The 17,598-nt window shown below is 41.1% G+C and overlaps 1 long non-coding RNA gene across 2 annotated transcripts; it reads right to left on the bottom strand.

The window, feature by feature from the left end:
- Nucleotides 1–1,094: 1,094 nt before the first annotated feature.
- On the bottom strand, nt 1,095–16,924 carry LOC139804600 (uncharacterized). Of its 2 annotated transcripts, none has more exons than XR_011729448.1 (4): nt 15,847–16,924; nt 15,180–15,434; nt 14,829–15,021; nt 1,095–1,410 (listed from the first exon to the last, which is right to left on the bottom strand). It is a non-coding gene; the product is annotated as an uncharacterized lncRNA (long non-coding RNA). The 2 variants fall into 2 exon arrangements; XR_011729447.1 differs by having other exon boundaries at nt 14,829–15,025.
- Between the last annotated feature and the right edge of the window lie 674 nt (nt 16,925–17,598).

The raw sequence follows: 17,598 nt of genomic DNA on the forward strand, positions 1-17,598 counted from the left end.
CTTTGTTTAAAAATCTGTTTTCTTCCAAGATTTGTCTCTTTAGTTCTTTCTGTTTGTTTGCTTGGGGTTTGGGGGGCTTTTTTTGGTTTTGTACATGGGTGTGTAGCTTTCTTCCCCTCCTGCACCTCTCCCTCCATCTGTTGACCTCACTTCAGCACATAGTTTCCCATTTACTTTGCCAAAAATGTATAAAACTTGGGGCGTCTGCTCCGACTTCTTTGTGACTTGTAACTGTATCATTAAAGTAACATTTGCTCTGTTGTAAAGAAGTCTCTGGACCCGTAATTAGGCTCTTCTGTTCCACTGGCTCCTGCGCAGTTGGGAGTGTGAAGTAATTCTGCCACATGGAAATGATAGGGAATGGTCTTTATTATAAACAAGCTGGGTGAAAAGCCAGAAACCTCAGCACTCAGTTTCTCACACTACCTACTACTATCCTTGCTGCATAAATGATGTTTTCCTCTGCAAAATAATATTGTCCTTATCGAGCGCTTCCCCTGCAGCCCCTTTCTCTGCCCCTGTCACCTCTGAATTCTGCTCTCCTGTGGACAAGAATATTCTATATCCTCTCAGAGGGCCTGGAAAAAAGGCCATTCCTCAAAAATTCAGTTTTCCACTCATGGACATGGACCACACAGCAGCTCGTTAGTCCCTTCCTTTCCACAGTTAAGTCTGAGGCCTCTAACACAGAGTCTCAAGAGTTGGATTAATACCCTGGAAAATAAAGATTTCATCAGCCAGATCCTCCTGCATCAGAAGCACTAACACAATAATCGTATTCACATCTGAAGCAACACTCCATGATCAGTTGTGGAGAAGTACAAAAAAGAAAATAATATCAAAATAAGGAAATGTCACTAGTGTCAGAATCAGAAATAGATCTTCCTTATTAAAGTGATTCTTTGCTAAGTATGGAATATACAGCTAGACCCTGAGGATATGGTGGGTTTTACCACTGCAGGCATCTCCCTGTTATTGTTGCCCAACTACAGATCATGCAGTATTTTTTTAAATACTTTTTGAAATCAGATCTAGTTATTTTTGTTATTTTATATCTGCCTCAGTTAACATACCTCCTCCAAGCAGGCTTGTTTACATGCCAAGCAGTTTGACATAAAAATGACATTATTTTACCTTTTGAAGGACAGCAATACTTCCTCTTCTGCTCTGTGATTCCTTCTCATTACAGCATAATCTCTTATCCACATTTTTGTTCTGTTGCATGCAGCAGGATGTCATTAATGTCCTGCAATAAAGCTACAAAAAGTTGTTCCCTTCCATCATACAAAGCAGAAACTCAGAAAACGGGGTTCCCTGGTCCTGGAGAAAGTGGGGGTCCTGCAAGCAGGTGTCTTAGGAGATAATCTCCAACCTTGATCCCTCCCAGCTCCAGGCACTCCAAGGGCAACCCTGTAAGTGTCCAGAAGATAAGACAGAGACTGTCATACCAGGAGTTTTCTTCTGGACTCTGAAAAGGTTCAAGTAGTCATCTTTGCCACTGTAAAATTCACAACAACTCAACAACACCTGAAAACTACTGGGCAAACAGGACTGAGATGGATTCACTTTGCTCAATACTCAGTTGGTGACAAGGTATCTCCAGGTATCTCTTGTGCCCTCCCTACAAGCAGAGACTGCTTAGGAAAAATGGGTAGGAGTTGTTTTTTCACTTGACACACAGAGAATGAATTTTCTAAAAAAAAAAAAAAAAAAAAAATGTCTATGAAAAGGGTACATTATCAAACTACACCAACTTCTCTCTAAAGTCCTCACAAACAGACAAAAAAAGAGAAAAGCACAATAGGGTAATTTCTAAACAAAGGGTTCTGCGTTTTCCCATTTTAAACTGTTTATAAAAACTAAAATCCAGTCAAATTATACTGAGAGTGAGAAAACAAGGGCTTTCAATTCATCTGTGTTTCTTCCTTCGAGCGTGTCTTTCACCATCTAAGAAAATCCCAAACAATAACAAGAAACTAAAAAGCCTAAACTTTTGGCTAAGTTTCCAGCTGCTAATTTTGTCTGTCATGAGCTGCTATTGTCAGTGAGAGGGAGGGATTGTTCCCGACTTGAAAAAAAAAGAAAAGAAAAGTAGAAGATGCAAAATATACTCAAAGTAACATCTGTGTTTTCTGATTTTATTAAAGCATTTTGTCTTTGTTATACAGAAATAACAAAACACTGAGCCCTTCCCATCAGTATTCATGACGTCTGCCTTTTCATACAAAACCCTCTGAAAGAAAATTCCCCCTGGAAAAAAAAAAATACTTTCCTTATAAAAAAAACAGATTGTGAGACAGATGATTGCATTGTTTAATCAAATTTCCATCTGAAAACTCTTTTCCTAGTTTTAGATTTAGCTCCCCCAGCAAGGCACAGGCACTAGGAAGCACGTGGAAGTCTAAAGTAGCAGCTCCTCCATTTTATTATCTCCCTTGAGCTTTGCAATTGGCAAATGAAAAAGAAAGTGGGGAACAAAAGTAGTGGCCATAAATTAAGCCCTGCTTTTTAAAGTTCAAACTGAATTTTCTTTATTTTTCTACAGCTGTCAGATAAGCAGGGGAAAACCACTAATGCATGTTTAATATATAAAAACTCATAATGTTCAGTAGGACGACCTCCATTGGAGACATTAGTTCAGGCCAGTGAACTTGGAGCAAGCCAAGTGTGGAAATGTGGAATTGGGCCAGTGACCCCCACCAGTGCCTGTCATATCTGCTGAAAGCAAACTTGTCAAATATAGAAGGGGCAGAAGGAGGACAAGAGTATCCTTAAACCAGGGAGCAGCAACAAAGCAAAGATGCCCATCATCTATTCACAGTTGTCTGTTGTTCTGTAATGGCCCTGGCCCTCTCAGGAACAAAAAGTCTGGTTAGAGCCTCAACCTTTCACCCTTGGCCAGTCTGGGGGCCTTTCATTTCACAGGCTCCCCAAAGCTGATGAGTGATCATAAAGCTATGATATGGTCCTTGCTCTTATCATCTCTTCAAATGTGCCCAGTACCAAGCAGCAGAAGAACAGAGTATTCCCAGGACTGCTGGCCTGACATAATAAAAGAGCCACTGTTCTTCCCCTTCAGCTACAAAAACAATCTCCAAAAATACTTATTTGTTGGATTAGTAGCAATTCCTTAGGATTTATTTTGAATGTATATAAAAATCAAATCATTTAAAATATCTGCCTTGCTTCCTACCACTGGTGTTAGGTTACTCACTGTATACTTCTCCTTGAGCTCTGGCTCTGGTCTTTATTTCAGTTCCCTCAGTTTCATTTATTCACTTCCATTCCTCAGCAAAACAAGTTGCAGGGGAAAGTCCACCCTAAGCATGTGATTTCAGGGAACCAGTTAAACCCCTGTCATCAGCAGCAGAAGACAGAGAAGCTACAGTGACATTGTAAAAAAACCCAAGAAATCTGCAGGACACACACTGAGCTCTCACATCAGGAAGCTTTACTGACCTCATTAATGATTTACATTGCTGCTATGGAGAGGAAGAAGTGATACTCCAGAGTGCCTGAATGGGTTGGGTATGAAATGGTGAGGGTACATTTTAATGCCTCAGAGCTGACACCATGGCTCTGCGTGCCAAAATCCTGAATTCCCAAGCCCTGGACTCCAGTGGATGCCCTGCATCTCACAGAGAGCCTTCCCCCTGCAGGAAGCAGCAGCTTCTCTCTGCTTGGCAGTGCTCTGCTTCTGCTAGGGATAGAGTTCTCCAGCCTGCAAAGCTCAGAGCTCCCCCACTTTTTCCTGGAATCAGGTGCTTCTATCCTTGAATGATACCACACTGGGACATCTTGTCTCTTTGTCAGAAAAATCTTGGAAAGCACAAAATTACCACAGCTCGTCCACAGGTATATATTCATGGATATGGAAACACATTTCTACAGTACTGTAGACACAAACTTGAACAAAATTCATCCTATCAGGTGTATAATTCCTGGCTTCAGTCCCAGAGATGGGTAATTGAAGAATAATCTACACTTTTATGAGAATTCTGGGAATGTGATTAACACAAAATTAATCTTTTAAGCGTAATCCCTTAAAGTAAACTCTGTGGACTATGTTCATGTCACTACCTCTTTATTGTTTCCTACTTTAAAATAAGGAGGAGTAATTATTGACTACTGTTAAAATACTCACAGCTTCAGGAGCCCTGGGGATGATTTCAGTGCACTCAGACTGCTGAGGACCTTTATCTGCCACCATTATCTCTCAGATTCATGACCTTGTTGCAGCCTCTGAAAAAAACCCAGAAGATAACCAGATTCCAAAGATGTGCTTTCAGGCCAGGCTGGTAATGTCATTATGAAGCTTAGTTTGCTGTTTCTCATTGTCATCATTATATTATTTATTATGAAGTTTACAGGTAGTACTGAGAACATTTAGAGGGTCCTGAGAGGGAGGACAATTGGCTGGAGAAGGGGACCATGGAAATTTGAGATGGAGAAGAGCCCAAGCCAGATTTGGCTTGGAGGCTCCCAGTTATCCCAGTTGATAACTACCTCCCACCATCTGATAACACACATACCCTACAATTTATGTTATGACCAGAATCTCTGCAGCCTGACTGGTCTGTGCCCTCCATTGAACACTTCAGGCCATGCTGATGGACCTGTGGTTGTTTCAATGTACAACAGGTGGGAGTATTAACAATAAGTGTAGTTTGCTTTTTTAAGTGTAGGAAGCACCAAACAAACTTATGGAAAACTCTAAATACAGAGGCATTGAAAAGATGGCAAGATCAAGTTCTCAGAGTGCAGAAAGCTTGAAAAGGCAGAATTAAGGTTGGCCACACAACCTTAATTGAACCTTCTGTATGGATACATGAAAAGGTCCCTTATCCTATTGGAGAGCCTCTCTCCCTCACATTTATTACTCACCTTCCAGCTGAGCAGGATGCAGCCTGGAGCCTCCAGTGCTCGGTTCAAGCTCATTCCTGAGTGGCTCTGCCTTGCCAAGGAAAGGAAGCAGAGGTCCTGTAGAAAACCCCTGCCTGATCATGCCATGAGAAACTGCTACACAAGTGGTGCCAGCTGGTGGTCAAGAGAGGACCAAGCTGAAGCCTGGTGGGTCTTAAAGCCTGAAAGCTCTTGGCTTTGGGATTTTATTGTTCAGGCTGTTTTGTGCATGTTCCACAGCCCTGTCAAGCTGCAAGAGGCATCCCTTTGGAGGCAGAGGATGCTTTGACCACACAAGCTCCTGTCACACAGCTGGGGGAGTGTGGAGCACTTGGCTCCATTTCACAAGCAATATGTGTGTGTGTGCCCTCCTTTCCCTTTGTGTTTTTGGCTCTGCCATCTGAAGGGTCAGAGTGCAGTACAGACCCTAATGAAAACCTCTCCACATCTGGGTAGTAATCTCTTCCCTTTTACTGCATCTAATACAGATTTTTAAAAAAAAAAACCCAGAGGCTTATTCCATTTAAAGGTCACGTTGTGAGTCTCCAGAGGTGGGACCCCCTTTTCCTGGAAGAATTACAGATAGCATATCTTGGAAGGTTTAGTGATATTCTTTTTGCAAATCACATTCCCCCACACCTTTCCCTCCTCCCCCTAAGATTTGTTTTCAGTTTACTTTTCTGCCAGTAATTTTGGGGGGAATGAGGTGGGAAGTGCTTGTTTGGTTGTGGAGTGTTTGTCTGGGTGTGCTGCATACTTGAGTCATTTCCCATTACCTTGATATTAAACATTCCTGTGAACCCCAATGCCTTTTCTTATTATGTTCCTATAGCTCATTGACTCCAGGTTTTAATCTGGAAATTACTTCCTTTCTGTGCTACCTGTTTATCCTAACTGGAGACCTCATCACTTTTCAAGGTGACCCAGTAGGGAAGCATTTAAAATACAGGACAAAATTAGGTAAATTTTCAAGGTTTCAACAAAACATTAGATTTGAAAGGCTTCTCACAGTGGTGGTTTCTGAGGGCTCATCTCTCACAAGGGCTTTAATACTTCATTTAAGTAATCAAGAATTACATAGTTCTTTTTTCCTGCAAGGTTGTCTTGCTTGATTGCTTTTAAGGTTTGGTTCTACATTTGATGCAATGCATTTATTTTTTTTAAATAGGACATTTAGAAGTCTGTTTCGGTGTCAAATTTTCATTGCTTGCAAAGTTGTCTTTTATGTTATAAATTGGCAAACATTAGGTAGTCAAACTTGCCTAATAAGAACAATAATATTTATGTGCAGTGCTAATGGTTTTCTAGGATCTGAGTTCCTCCACATATTACGACCAAGTCTTGCTCCTACCTCCTGATGTATCAGCACCACTCAAGGGCATTTGTTATGAAAAAAACTTTATACCTCAGGAGGAATTTTATATATTGTCTGACACTTTTGGATGTACAACCACTGCCTGGATGAGATCTGCTACCTCAGGTCTGTTAAGCAGCTCTGAAAACACTTGAGATCTCTCGTATGTCAGCAGTTTAAATCCTAACAATGTCATTTTTCTTCCTGAGCACCATTTCCCCATTTTGTGTCTCTCTGCTTCTCCCCTGTACCACAAACATGTATCTCATTAGACTACATAACATCCATGTTTAATTATCCTTAGCAGACTAAAATTTGCCAGTTTCCATATGGCTGATCTGTTCAATCTGCCAGGTTTTTCATGATTTATTCAGGAAAAAAAAAATGGTAATTTACAAAAACAAATTCTTTGTTTCCCCACAGAAAGACCAGTTTCTATTCTCTGAGCCAAAAAACTAGAACTAAACAATATGTACAACAGAAGCAGATGCAGCTATTATAGTGTGGCCTGGTGCTTTGAGAAAAAGGACAGCATGAGTAAAATTAATGCATTAATACATTTACTTCAACGTGTTTAACCATTTCTACTTAACATCACTCACTTCTGAGTGTAAAAAAATTTGAACTTCTTCACCCTAGTTTGCTGGTCTGCAACCCCACCACTAGAACCAGCATTGTCATGAGTATAAAAAGGAAAACACTGGGAGCAAATTTCTGAATGCAGTCAGTGGGAACTTTCACTGGAAGCAGCAATCTCTGTTGTTGTCCAATTCAGCATTAGACCAATGGATCTATTTTGTATCAATCCACTTTAATTGGTTTTCTGGATGACATCTCCACAGAATAATGCCAGGATCAGTAGTGAGTACCAGGGCTGTATTAGCAGAGTAAACATTAAGTTATTATGTCCCTTTCAGAGAGCACAAAAGTTACTCTAGCTCAAAGCCATATGGCCTGGGAGCATGTTGACATCTCTCAGCAAAACAGGGTTGTGTTACAGAGGGGACCATGTCGAGGAGATCAGAAAAGCTGGATCAGCTACTTGACCAGTGTCACATCACTGAACCCCACGTCAAGAGCTCCAACAAAATGACATCAACTCATCTGTGACCACTGTCTAGGAGCAGAGACCTCTAACAATGGCAGCACCTGCCAGATCTCCCTTCTCCTCCCCAATAAAGTCACCAACAGCCCCCTCACTGTTCTGTCATGTGCCTGGCACAAGGCCCCTATTGTTACCAGCCACTCTCACTCCAATAATTTCTCCTCTAAATGACACTGCACCACCACAGGTCATTTCAAGGGGGCTGAAAAGAAAGATTTTGCATCTGTTTTGAGTTGTAGGCACCAAGGGGGAGGGGGCTCAAAACCCCTTGATAGCTGGCAAATGGTAATAGCAAAATGTCTCTATTGTTTGTGTCTGAACAAACAACCATACTACATGAGAGTTTTTATTGTCCTCAAGGCAATCTGCCACGAATGCTCCCCTTTGCCCATGCTCTACAAAGAGAGAGAGAGAGAAGAGGAAAAAAAAAAAAAAAAAAAAAAAAAGATCACTACAATAGTCACAGTTAGGAAACCTTAGTGAGAGTTTAATGACCAGCTCCCAACTAATGGATGGTGAGTAACATATGGCAGAGCTTGGCCTCTTCACATATTGATTAAAAATAATTTAAAATTTAAAGCCAAGTTTATTTGACGAGGTTCCAGCTTCTCAGCAGCCACTTAACAATCTGAATAAATCTGAAGGGGAAAAGCTTAAATTCTAACCCAAGGCAAAGCAGAACAAATTCATTGTCACATTACATAATTGAATCTATTACACTGACCCAGGATTAACAGCCAACACTTCACCATTTTCTCCCTCTACCTAAAATATTTGCTGATGTAAACAGCAAAGCAGCTCTGTAATATTTGGTAACTTTTAAGAGTGCCTTTATTAGACCCTCGTTATTAAACAGAAACATCAATGGCCATAAACTCCACCTGTTAGTCACATTTTAACCATATAAAATCCCTTAATGCAACAGAATGATTCTATTCTTGGGTCCATGAAGCACGACTCAAATTAAATGATCATATTTTTATACACACCTTTGTGTCCTTTCCTACTGTAATGAATGTCAGAAGCTGGAGCACTTGAGATAATTGTTCCTACTGAATGGATTTAGATACAGTCTAACTGGATTACATTTTATTTGCTTTCAGAACCAGCTACACACACTATAAAACAGATCAGATAACAGTGGAGAAATGACAAAACCTATCTCTACCAAGAATCAGTTGTGCAGCTAAGAAGATTCTAAGCAAATACCAGGAACAAAACCATGGTGATACTGATTTTTAGGCAGTGATTATTTGAAAAAGCAAAAGGGAAGAGTCCCATAGAGCCCAGCTATACACACAGGAAGCATCTGGATAAGGATTTTGGATACTTGGCAACTGACACAAATTGGTGGCTACAGCACTAAAGTGGCATCAGAGGGCTGCAATCTGCTCCTCATTCAGGTGCTGCTCAGTTACCTAAGCCATGACACTTCACCTCCAGCTTCTTCTTTTTCTTTTTGCAGTTGCTGGTACAAAATCTTGTACCAGCCCAGGCTCTACCTGTTAAAGCAACACAAAGCAGTTGCCAAGAAGAGGGTGGAGAGCTGAAAGCTTCCCTGGTCTTCAGCCCTGCTACAGACATGTCCCTTACATGACAAAGGTACATGGCAAGTTTTAAAAAGTTAAAAAATTGTCTTTTGGAGAATGTGACCCTTCCAAGTACTCCAGAGAACACCACTGCCAACCTAAAGTAGGGCTGAGCCAAAGTACCAGCAGGATTTCCACAGGTAAGCATGAATCAGCTAAAAAGACATAAACTTTGTAGTAGGCAGAGAGCACAAATCCTGAGAGCAGCACAGATCATTCCTGCAAACCCTTGTCAGAAGCCAGCAACCCCCTGAGAAATGCTGGGGACTGAATTAGAGGTATAAAGAACTGGCAGGTAATGGAGGGGGGGTGATAGATAGCACAGCACTGGTGACACGATGGCATTTATAAAAGGAGAAGAGCAAAAATGATGGGGAAAGAAACCTTAGGTCCTTTTTCTGAGTAGTAGCAGTTGTAGCAACATCAGCAGTGTGGATGCAGCCAGCACAAGGCTGGAGATGCAGTTTGGCCTTTAAGCAAGAGTTCAGTTGATTACATGTTTTAGAAGAGTGACTTAAAAATTATTTAAAGAGGTTTCACTAGGTTACATCTGCTTATTCCTCTTAATGGAATTTCTAAAATACTCATCAATAAATTGTTTATTTATAGAGCTTTTTGGTTGTGTCAGCACATTCACACATGACAAGAACCATGAAAGGGATTAAGATCCATACTGATTGAGACAGAAATAGAGCTCCTCAACTGCCCCAGGAGTTAAGACATGACTTGTTTAAATGCTTTTGAAAGAACAATATGAAAGTACTGGACACCAAAACACCATCTTCAGGCAGCTATGCATGTGTCAAAACCTGTCCAGCACCCATGCATTGTAAACTGCAGAGTGCTCCTCAGAGATAACAAAGAATGATTGTTGCATTTTACTGCTTGGAAACTGGAATGCAGCAAGAGATTTTTCCGAGGTCACACAGGAAAATCTGTGTCAACACCAGGATTAGAAGTGAGATCATCTGGCTTCCAGCTCCATAAAATCATGCTTCCTCTCAAAAAAAAAAAATTACTTTTCTTTTCTATTAATAAAAGCCACTACAGGAAGGGGTGGTCTTCTGTTTTTGTCTTTTAACTTCAGAAATATAAGGAATGATCAACTCTGGTCCTTGGACTTCCTAGATGCTTCCTGAACTCAGGAAAGAAGTTAACAGCTCCGTTCTCATGTCATTCCTTCCCCTTTGTCCTCCCAAACAGCAAGCAATATAAATTAGGATTTGAATCAAACTAATTCTTGGCACACCTGTCCCTTTTTTAGGTGTCTTTGTGGAATCTGGCCACATCCCAGTCTTTAGTGTATTTCTCAAATCTCCAAGGGAGAAAGTCCTGCTTTGCATCAAGAGATGGGGAACAGAGATACAGATGAGTAACAGACTGAAAATCAGACACAAAGGCAATGTTTCCCTTTTGGATCCACCTTCATCTCCAAAGGCTGAAGGAAATAACTGGCACTCAACATGGAAGCCAGGATCATCTTTTAACTCACATCAGCCAAGCATAAAACCCCAAATGTATGCAAATTTGGGGCACTGTCAATTGAAGTTTATATTTATTGCATATTCAATATATAGAGAGACCATTTTATATATGTTTGGTTGGCTTTCATAGTTGTGATGTGTGTGCCACATTGGCATCAACACTCAGCTCCTGCAAGGCTGCAGCTGACATTTGAGCTTTCTAGCAAAATGTGAGTAGTGACTAAATGGCTGCTGAAGTTATTGGTGCTGCCCTATCAGACATTTTCTAAATCTGGGATTTCAGCAAAGAATAAAACTGAGGAGCTTGTAGAATGCACATAAGTGCCTTCCACAGAAAATATGAAGTGTTCCACCATGTCTTCCCGTGCAGTTCTGCATTGCCCACCAACATCATCACAGTTTATGTGCACACAAATGATCCCTGAACTAATTGTCATTCAAGTTAATTAAAGTCTCCTGTGTGAAGACAAAAATAATATGACCTGAGAGTGCATTTGGAAGCTCTTGTGGACAGTCCTTGTGCTCTGTGGGAGGAATAGCCATGGAATAGCCATGCAACTGGAATAGCCATGAGGAGGAGCAGGTAAACACAGGGTTCTCAGGATGGGCAAGGGAAGGCAGAAAAGAGTTGGAGTTGGAGAGTTGCAGGAGTTGGAGTCCTCAAGGGGTCTTTCTGCCCAACATCAGGGTGCCAGGAAGGCAAACATTCTGCAAGAGGAATGAAAAGGCAGATTAAGAAATCCTGAGTGAACAGGTCCAGTCTTGCAGCTTAGTGAGCACTGTGAAGATCTTGGGCCTGGCAAGGAAAGGAGAGCATTCAGCACTGCCCAGGGAATCACAAGCATTTCCATAACATTTGTAAAAATGGTGTCTGCTGCAGATATTTTAGGGCCAAAGCAGACTTCCTCCTCCCTTCCTTGTCTCCCCCCCCCCCTCCTCCCAGCAGGTCAAGAAAAAGTCTGCTGCCCTGAGCCATCTTTCTTAGCAATCTGATTAACATATGGACACACTCTGGCTTACTAAAAACAGGAAATGGATTTGAAAGGCAAGACAAATATTATTTGCTTTCTTCCCATCTGCTGTGATATGTGAACACACTTGCTTTCAGCAGTGCTACAGAGCTATTGATTTAGGGTATTTATAGTGTATCTGGAGTTATCAGGCCAGCTATCAAAGGGCTGTAGGAAAGGCTGTCTGACCCTACAGGCTATTTAAATATGTAGTCACTTCTAAAAAGTCAGGTTTTCTTATTCAAGCTGACAGCAATACTATTTCATGTCATGCCTCAAGATACTATTTCCTGCTCTGCCATCCACTTCTGTTTGATTGCAAGTCAAATTAAATGTAATTGTTCCAGGTCTCTCCTGGATACATGGTGACCCCAATGCATTTCCAGGCTACTGCTTTGACCCCGTGGGTCTGCAAAAAGCTGGTTTTCACAGAACCAGTGCCTTTTTACCCATAATCAGGCTGAGTTACTTTGCTAGAGGGAGCACAGAAAGTCAGGGGATCCTTTACCATAAGCACAGGCAGTCTTTAACCAGACAGGTTTTAAGAAGTCTATCTGTAAATAATCAAACCCAATAATTCTGAAGTGGCCACAGATAACTATCTAGAAATAGATAGCACAGTGTGCTCCCAGGGCTAAAATATGAAATACTGGGTTGGATCACTACTGAGAGAATATAAGCAATATTTTTCATAATAATAATGCATTCGAGCCATAAATGCATTCTCCACAATGCAAAAAAAAACAAAAAAACTCAAGTTAAAGGGGCTTGTTTTGCAACATGAACCAAATTAATGAGAGCATCTTGAGTCTCTGCTCTGCTGATTTCCTGGACAACCAGCCCATTAATTCATGGAAGATCCTCTAGCCCAGTCAGTATTCTTAGCAGAACAAGCACCTTTAGGAACAGATTAATAGGACTGATGCTCCTGCAAGCACTGGGCTGTTATGTGACAGTTGTAGACACTTCCAGCCCTGTTTTCTCCATCTTTCTATGGCAGGAAATAACAGGAGAAAATTACAAGGTACTGAAATATAAGCTACAAATGACTTTATAGTAGTTATCAAGCAAAGCATTCAACAGTGATCACTTGCAAATCTGTAGTTATGGATAGAAATTAAATAGTGAATATTTCATGCAGACACTGAGGTGGGACAGAGACCTCTGTGTGGTTCTTGCAGCCATTTCATTTGCCTCTTAGGGTTCTCTGTATTCCAGCTTCCACCTACCAAGGCATCTTACTAGAGGGTGCAAAGGACTGCAGAATTTTTTAATTATAAACATAATTTTCAAGAAAAGTTGCAGACTTCATTTCCAGGGTTGGGTAACCCTCAGCTCCAACACATTATCCCAGGAACTGCTTCTCCTGACCGGAAGAAGCAAATAATAGGAAATCCTGACATCTGGAAGAGCACATCTGGCAACCACAATGTTTCCAAACTTGCTAAGAGCCCTTGTCAGCCCTTGACACCAAATGATTACCAACTTCCTTGACAAGGTGGGTCCGTATCCCTCACCTTTATCCCACTGAGCAGCATCAGTTGTATTGTAATCACTTGTTTGTCTGTAGCCCAGTGAAACTTTTAAGGTGTTCTGGTGAAAAGTCAACAAGTTTACAGTGACTTGCTTCTTAGTTGTTCAGAATTACATGACTGTTGAAAATATCCAGTCCAGGCTAGCCAAAAAAACACACAAAATCTTCTGTTTCATGCCTGAAGCCAATCTCTGCCTACAGGGGACAGGAAGAAGCCCTCAAGTGAGGTTTCTTGAGTGTTTCTCTGGAGCATCCTGGGTTTGCTGCTGTCAAGCATAACCAGACATGCCCATAAAGGAATCTCTATGATATTTTTAAGCATGACAAGACCATCTTTCACACATGGAAGAATAAATTCACAGGAAAAGAAGGATATCTCTAAACAGTTACAGAGCCTATCAAAACAAAACCAGTTTCTGCAGCCCTTTCAGCAAAGTAAATGGCTTTGGTCCTCAAAGGCACCTCATTTGCTAAGCTGCTGTGACTTTTTCTCTCTTTAAGTCTTTTCCTCTGACCTTTTACACTTATCAAACCAAGCTCCTTTCCTCCCAGCCCTACAGTTCTCCACCAGTGTCAGAGAGACAACCACCACATAAGGATTTCAGTCTCTCATTCTGCCAGCTCTTCACTGCCTTTCAAACCCCTCTTTTCATTCAGTGCTGCTCTAACTTGCCACACAACTGGAGCTGTACCTCTGAACTTCCTGATAAAAATCTAGTACAATGTTTGTTGGCAAATAGCTGATATATGAGATAGAAATCATGTCTCCACTGTCTTGTACACAGCAACCAAACATACTGTCATTACTCCAAACCTATATAAAAAAAAATCACAACGGTTTTTGCCAAATTTTTTTTTTTTACTGCTATTTAATCAAGCTTTCTATTAAGCCAAGAACAAAGTAGAACCTAAGACTGGATGTCCCCACGCCTGGTCCAACAGCAATTCTTTTTTCTGGATGGACTTAATTGAAAGGAAATGAGTCATATTTACACTACTCTGTGCATCTGTGTAAAGCTCCACTAAAAACACAATAAGTATGTGATGCTGCCTGGTGATTCACAGAGCCCTGAACGCACTAAATGGTTGGGTTTCACCCTGCAACTCCAGGTAATTCTCCTCCTCACACATTACCTACAAGTACCCATGCCTCAACATTTCAAGAAATACCAAAGATACTTTCCCTAGCTCAGTGTGTGTTCCCCAGACAGACAGAGGGCATTTCACAGGAGTTGATGGAACAGAAACACAAACAAACCCTGGTGCCCTGGTTAGGCCTCTGAACAGGAATGCCAAACACCTCCCCCTGCTCCCTGTCACTGATACCTCCATCCCCAGGGGTCACTGCTGGTGGCCACAGCTTTTAATCACATGCTGGGCCTCCAATGATTTATCACCCCTTAATAGTTTTTGTGTTGAGGATTCCCAGTTGGCAGCTCAGCTCCCCTTCTCCCCACCCACCTTGTAGCATTACCCAAGAGCACCAAAACCAAGCAGGAAAATATATTGGCCATGTGGAAGCAGTAGTAGTAATGTTGTTTAAGAAAGCTATCTGTTACTAACAGGCATTTTTGGCAAATAAGTAGTGACACCAGGGAATATTTTAGAAAAAAGGTTATAAAGACTTGAAATCTAGTTTAGTGTCTCCAAGAGGTTTGATGGTTACCTGTTGTCCTCTGCATGGTACATTTAAAAACACTGTCTCAGTATCAGTCTTGCTTCTGATAAACTCTTGCTATGAAAATCAGTTTCATTTTCAGCCCCAAGTTGCTCCAATGGAACTTCCTTCCCATTCATAGCAAACAGAAACCCCATGTGCAAGAAAAAACAAGAAAAACTCCAACACTTACAGAGTGCCAGCAGATGATGTGCCATTTCTGACCTCAGTACATAACCAGGACTTGTCTCCTAGGGAAACACTGATGCAGCATTTTTCACTCACAGGTCTCAGAAGTTTCCTGCACTTAACCTCCATGTCAGAGCATTCAGAGGACTTTCCAGTTTACAGAGTGGGATGCAGCCCAGAGCAGGGCTGGAGCCAAGCTACCTTAATGCCCAGGAAAAAAAAAAAAAAAAAAAGGGTTTTAGACATTTCTCTGGAATTTATAAATTTCTTCCACTTGTTCAGACTCATTGAGAAATAATGGTTACAATGGTTATGCTTTCACTTTGAACAAAGAAAAAGCAACTTCAGTCCATACCAATTCCTCACACCAATGTCTGGGATTCCAGAAGGAAGGGATTTTTCCCACTCAGGTGGCAATAATCTCCACAGGAGCTGGTGCTGACAGCAATGAGGATCATGTTGGTCCATCTCCTTCTCTGTTGGAGTTTGTCTGATGGATCCAAACCCTCCATCTAGCTCATTTTTCTCTAAAACAAAGCACACACTTGAGCTGGGAGTTCTGAATGAGATAACATACACGTTGTGCACAGGAGCTACATCACCTCAGGCACTGAAGAGGGGAGTTTAAGCATTTATTAGGATAATATAGCCATGGAACAGACACTGTCATAAGAGCTGAGAAATACATGCAGATGCCTTATTTTTCATGGAAAGAGTTAGCAACTTGCACCATTTTGGAAGTACTTTACATGTGCAACATGCAAGCAGCAACTGTGATGCAGAAGTGTATTTCTGACACAATTAAACTTAATGATGCTGAGCCCTCATAGCCATAATCAAAATCCTGTCAATCTTGGTGATTATCTTTTCTAAACATCAGACAAATGCAATGTTACTCTATGTAAAACAATAATTTGGCATGTATCTAAAGATGACCAAATTCAAACATGATTTAATTCAGAAAACAGGACTTGTCCCACGACTTCACAAACCAGGATGCCCACACACAACACCTGACTTACCCAGGACAAAAAGCTCTCCAGCTCTGACCCAGGATTCCCATCCAGGCTGCCTCCTCACACCCAGTACTGCAGATCCCAGCTCTTCCCATCACTGCTGGACCAATTTCCAAAGGCAGGGAAGGACAACAACCAAATACAATTGTTCAACTTAATTGCTAGCACTCAGTGTATAAATAGCATTTTTGCATTAGCTCATACAAGTACCATTGCCCTAGATGGTAACAGGCCCTTAACAAATAGGTGTGTGAGAAGGAGGGCAGAACCAGAACCCTTATAAAGCAAACTGCTTTTTTTTCTTATAGTTTTACCACTTGCTATAGGCTGTGACAGAAGTGTTAAAATCTCAAGCAAACACACAGGAGGTTTGTTTATTGCATTGTGTGGACCAAAGAAGAATTTCCTGGGTATGATACTGAAAGCAGAGGCTACAAAAAATTTCCTCTGGAGTCTGCAGAGAGCATTGAACAGACCCTCCTCTGTATTTGCCTTTTTCTTGCATATCTGTGTTTCGAATTTTAACACAGCTGGGACAGAAGGCAAAAAAAGCAGCACCAATAACCTTGCCAATTGGGCATTCAGATGTCAGAAACAAAGGGAAGTTTGGTCAGGAGATGAGTTTGCTGTGGGCAATGACTGTGTCAGCCAGCCAGTGACATCACTCCCTGTGCTGTCTCCATCATGATTTTCCAGAACAGAATTACAGTGATGACAGATTCCATTCCAAAACTCCCAGGCAGCTCTTTACATAGATGTTAGCAGAACAAAAGCATTACATGAGATTTCCTCCCTCCGTTAAGCAGCATTTGATGTTTTCTAATCCTCACCTTGGGAAAAGCATTCAGTAACCATATGGTCTTGCTGGAATCACACAGGATGTCCTGCCTTGTAGCTGAAACCCATGAGTTAAGGAACCTTTGTGGGACATAGAGAGGGCAAAAAAAAAGTAGGTTCTCTTTTATTTCCAAGACAAGGGCAGGGATAGCCCCCAAAGCTGTGCACATCACTGTCAGGTGCAATTGCTACAGATTCCACAGAAGACTATTCTGGTGATTGCATTGCTGTAATGGGGGACAGAACACCAGAGAAAGGATCAGCACTGTCTGCTGTATTAGAGAATAAGCCAGAGTAGCCAGAAAGAAGTGACAAAAATTTAAAATGTTTCCTACTTTCAGCTTTAAAAATTCTTTTACAGAATTTTGACCACAGCTGCTTGATTCCAGAAGTGTAGAAAGTCACAGAACTTGACGTTTGGATGGAAGCTTTCATTTAGCATTAAGAACCAGCATTTTAACCAAAACTGATCCAATAGTTAAGAATTTATGTGCTCAGTTAATCTTTTCCAACACAAGTATCTGTTGATGTTCAGCAGTGGCAGGAAGCTATTCAGTAATTTCAGGTTGTATGGAAAGTGAATCCTTTTTTGTATCTGTTGTCCCTCATATCACCTTAAATAACACAATCAGCATCAATTGTCTGCACTCTGCTGTGTTGCCCTCCACCTGAGTAGAAACTTTTTCTCTTCCTTCTCAGAATAAGACTCAAGGAGAAAAGGAGCTGTTTAAATCATGTGTTTTTGAAGCATGCAATTCTGCACGTAACATTTATCCCATTTTTTTATGCTCTGTATATTAGAGGAATGATGGAAAGCTAAAAGCAAATCAAAATACTAGCACACATTCTTTTAGAGTTTACCATTATATAAAACTACCTTTAAAGTGTCACAGTTCTTTTCTTCATCCTTCCAACATATTC

Source organism: Heliangelus exortis, chromosome 18 (assembly GCF_036169615.1).
Source record: "Heliangelus exortis chromosome 18, bHelExo1.hap1, whole genome shotgun sequence".
NCBI lineage: Eukaryota > Metazoa > Chordata > Aves > Apodiformes > Trochilidae > Heliangelus > Heliangelus exortis.